The sequence below is a fragment of the Ostrea edulis genome, chromosome 7 (assembly GCF_947568905.1).
Source record: "Ostrea edulis chromosome 7, xbOstEdul1.1, whole genome shotgun sequence".
NCBI lineage: Eukaryota > Metazoa > Mollusca > Bivalvia > Ostreida > Ostreidae > Ostrea > Ostrea edulis.
The window spans coordinates 66763047-66767852 of NC_079170.1; the positions used below are offsets into that span (position 1 = coordinate 66763047).

Genomic DNA, 4806 nt, shown 5'->3' on the forward strand with positions numbered 1-4806 from the left:
ACCCCCCCCCCCCACCCAATTTATATGCTAGGCATAATGCTGACACCTACATCATACATATCTTTTTTTTCATTACGCACTCTGCTACACTCGCAATGTATAATAAAATATTCCATTCATTGCTAACACATATACGCACGCAATCCCCTACCAAATGTCACTTCAAATACAGGACATCTCTATCTTTAAATAAAGGACTAAGACCATGTTTAGCTATATCGGCCCTGTGGTGTGTTAAAAAATAAAGCAGAATGAATTGAAATAAAATTGTTATCATTTGATAATATAATCTTTATACCATCGCGACGTGCCAAGATTTCCCCGCCAAAACGTCAGCTTGTGGAATTCTATACAAGACAAAACCGGTATCGGTCTGGTTTTCTGCAGAAATATCCACTTTTTTCAAATTTAGTCATATAATTCATATAAAACACGACCTTCGATCCAGAAACTGACTGTAGTCTATCAAAATATATCAATACAAATAAATTTTGCACGAACGATTTTTTGGATCGAAAGGTGTGCTGTTGATGAATATCAACTTTGAATTAAATCGAGAGCAATCCGGAATTATTTATTTTTGTGAGAGTTGTGGGTATTTTATTAATTATGTTGCTTTGAAAAATTAAAACAACATACTTATGTGGAGTCTACATCATTTCCATGCAGAATACACCCCTATGTGGTGTTTTTATCATAAGTTTGTGCAGGAATTCTAAAAGCTAGAGAATTTTGATGCGTAAACAAATCGGACCTTCAATGCTATAGAAAGTTTTTATTTAGACGACACCAACAGAATTACTAAGATCAAAATGAAAAGAATTTATAGAACATGCATTGATATAACTAAAACTATTGCCGATATATCGAAAGTATAACGTTAACTAGGACAAGTAAACATATGAAGGATTTTTAAGCGTGTGACGTCAGAAATGTCATAGCTTAGTGGTAGAGAGCCCGTCCTTCGATCGGGAGATCCGGGTTCAATTCCTACACGTGTCAATATTTTTTTTTTTTAAATAATACTGTTTTCTTGGCGTTATTGAAAAATTAATTTCTTTCAAGATACTGAAGATGAAATTATACCTGAATACAAATAAAAATAGCAATCACAGAACACCAACAAAATATGCAAGGATTACAGATTACATTTTTTAAAATTCATTAAAAAAACCCAAACCAAAATACTTTATTTTCGGACTTGATTTTATTTCAAAGAATGAACCAGCAAAAGATAATGGAAAGGAAAGTTTTTCCAATGCATCTAATGTACAGAAGAAAAGTCAGAAAAAATGTGAATCCATTAGCTATTCCTCATTTCCTGCAGAGTAAGAACTTTCTTGTTGAAACCACCACATGCTATATTGTGTAGCAAGTGTAGACATGTGTGTCAGTAAATTCACATCCAACAAAATTGTCACCACCAATCTCGGCCACTTCCTGAGACAAAGTCTCTACAGAGAATTTCAATAACTCTCAACAGAACCAGGCCTGGGGTAATGGTAATTAAATGACAACCAGTTTCAATGTAATGGGGGTGTAATGGACCATTTTTGCATTACAAGTAATGGTAATGTAATGCATACTGTACTAAAAATTATTTTTCATTACATTTACACTACTTCAAATATTTGATGATATTTCGAAGATTTAGAATAATTCATTTTATTAGTGATTGACTGAAGCATTTGAAACATTGATGACAATCAAATGCAATGAATAACTTAATAGATATGTTTCCTAACATTGCTGAATATTTTGTGTACTTATGTTAATGTATAATTAAAAATCATAATACAGAAATAATTTTTTCTGCCATTTCTTTAATATCTGACAGTATGTTATGTAAATGTGTAATGTAAATTCACTCTCAAGTAATGTAATACATTATATTTCAAAATAGGAGTAATGGTAATGTGAAATTTTCTAGGTAATGTAAGGCGTTACATTGCTATGTAATTGACCTCAAGCCTGGATAGAACACCTTCTCATGCATATATGCAAGTGCCTTGGACCCCAACTTGTCATTTCCTCTTTTGCAAGATTTTCAGCATTTCTTCATAGAGATCATAATTCCAAATGCAAGGTGTCCAAGATGATGAATTCAGACCTGACCAGTGTTTTTGACAATTTGATAACTTTTGACTCTACACTTTTCATCATTCAAAAAGTACATTATGACATTCATAATTCAACATGCAGATTTTCATTTAAATCATCAAATATGAATTCTTCCAAATAATACCCCCCCCCCCCAAAAAAAACCACTTTAAAAACCTCCACAGGTATATTTCAAATGACATAGAAGTGCCATGGGTTAATAAGGGTTAAACTTCAGAGTCGACATGTTTCTTCCAAGCAATATAGTCTTGTTTGGATCCAGTTTTTCCAGTTCTGATATAACTGCCTGATACTGTACAATGTAGGTGTCAATCTGGTCCCCCTATTGTGGGAATCTGTTTCCACATAACTGCTGTATAATCTGGTACCTTGCTATTGGCAGGCACAACAAGGAAGCTATTCCTTCAGTGATGTCCAACACTTATCCGCATGTGTCACTGATGCCACTATCATTGATGAATCTGATGGCAGTGATGATAGCATTATTGAGGAGTAGGAATATGGATTCTTGTCAATCTGATTCATGTCACCCTTGCCATCAATTTTTGCTGTACATATTATATCATCCTGAAATTCAAATTACTCCAGTATTATATCATTATCAAAACTATATCATAAATGAAAGGTGAAGATAACAAACAGTGATCAATCTCATAACTCCTACAAGCAATACAAAATAGATAGTTGGGCAAACACGAACCCCTGTATTATAATATTCATATAAAAGTTGTACTTGCATGCCCTCGTGTATTTTCATTGATACAGAATTCAGAAAAATTACATTTATGTATTCGGTGGGAGATTGACATGTCTCCAACTAAACAATAGAGGACAGTTTAGCTACATGTACATTTCTGCATAAATAATTATATACACAAACATTTCATTTGAATTTGATTCCCCATCTAATAATTTTTGTTGTAGCTAATGTTGATATATTACATGTATCTTACTTCACAATTATCAGCAATTTCACAAAATATTTTTTATCTTTCATGCTCTTTCTTGTGGTAGATGTATGGAAAAATTTAATATTCAATAATATAAAGGAGATAAGCTAACAAAAAAATATATGCTTAAATCATGGTAGTACCCATGAAATTCAACATTCTCTGAGTGATTCTATATCTAATCCCAATGCAGGCATGTAAGTTGTAAGTGTAATTGTTGAAATTAAGTTTGACATGTTTACAATTTATCTTGAAATAAGGCATATTTAAATTATAAAACCAAACTGTTCTTATGATTTTCCTGGCTTAATGGTGCTTTTAAGTATTTAAAAATTATTGAATGTAAAAATCATTCCGACTTTTCTAATCCATGTTTCCGCGTAAGGCCAAAATATATATATATGTTAATTGGTTTCCACTTTCCCGACCTACCCTAATTAAAAATTTCTGTTGACCCTAACACATTTTTTTCTATTCTCACAGATTTTGCAAATGTCATCACTACAACAAGAATATATTTATTGACTTATGAAGTTATTTATTATGCACTAATACCAGACAGATTCCAAACCACAGAAACAGTTTTTGTTTACAGTAAATTGAAGAAATGTATCGATTCATCATATAACTTTTATTTGATTACTAAATAATCACTAAGTTAAGTTTAAACATAGTAGAATACTAGAATACCAAATCATTCGAAAATTATTCAACCTATAACCCCCCACAGGCCTACATGTTACCCCAGAGACATATACCATTATGGAAATATACATCTATATACAATTATATGTCTCTTTAACCTATACAAATACTTTTTAGACCATACAATGATACATGGAAAGTTCAAAGTGTGAAGTGAGTCAAACATCATGTAAGAAAATTCAAATAGACCCGAGAAGGTCATGCACTTGGAATTGAAAATGGCATGATCGTGAAACAGCTGATTTTTCTGATCAGCTGATATACATACAATTTTAAATCTTAACAATATATAATTATAATAGATAAACAATAAATATATGTTGACAACAGTTAACAGATTTGTTGTGGGATTTCCAACAGCCCAATGCGTGAATATTACGTGTTTGTCAACACACCACAGGCGCACCATACTATTCGTTCCATGCGACTTGTTTATTATTTTTAAGAGCAATTGGTACACCTATTTGGTTATACAGTTTAACGAGTAGAGGTGAAGTATATTCATATTTCTAAAACTTACGTTGAAATGCGATGAGTACATCCTCTGCAACTTCCACGAACAGCACAAACAGGCTAACGGCGCGGCGTGTGAAAATGGCCGAATGAAGGATTGAAAAATATGGTGTGCCATTCGGGCTATAAGTAAAATAACCATATTGCGTATTTTGAAAGAAAATTTCTTTTTCAAGATCTTATTATATATTAAACCGCTCATTGCATAATTATGTTTTACAATACGTTACCACTTCTAATAATATATAGCGTCGTTGTATGACGCAATCTTAAAAAGTAGAGCAAATTATAGGATTTATACTAGTAATGTAAACCTAAAAATAGTGTTCTTTCACGAACTCTACATATAAAAACCAGTACATTATAGGACAAGAACATGTTAGAGAATATTTCTAACAAAAAATTATTCACTTTGGACGTTAGGCCGAATTTTGATAAACATGGTCTTAGTCCTTTGAGCTGTACTTAAGTGCGAAACTGTCCCTTGCTACCATGAAACTTATATTTTGCTTTAAAA

At 32.2% G+C, this 4806-nt stretch overlaps 1 long non-coding RNA gene across 1 annotated transcript; it reads right to left on the minus strand.

Annotated features, from left to right (window-relative positions):
- Positions 1 to 1188: 1188 nt before the first annotated feature.
- On the minus strand, positions 1189 to 4405 carry LOC130048440 (uncharacterized). The gene is made up of 2 exons (XR_008797224.1): positions 4297 to 4405; positions 1189 to 2688 (listed from the first exon to the last, which is right to left on the minus strand). It is a non-coding gene; the product is annotated as an uncharacterized LOC130048440 (long non-coding RNA).
- Between the last annotated feature and the right edge of the window lie 401 nt (positions 4406 to 4806).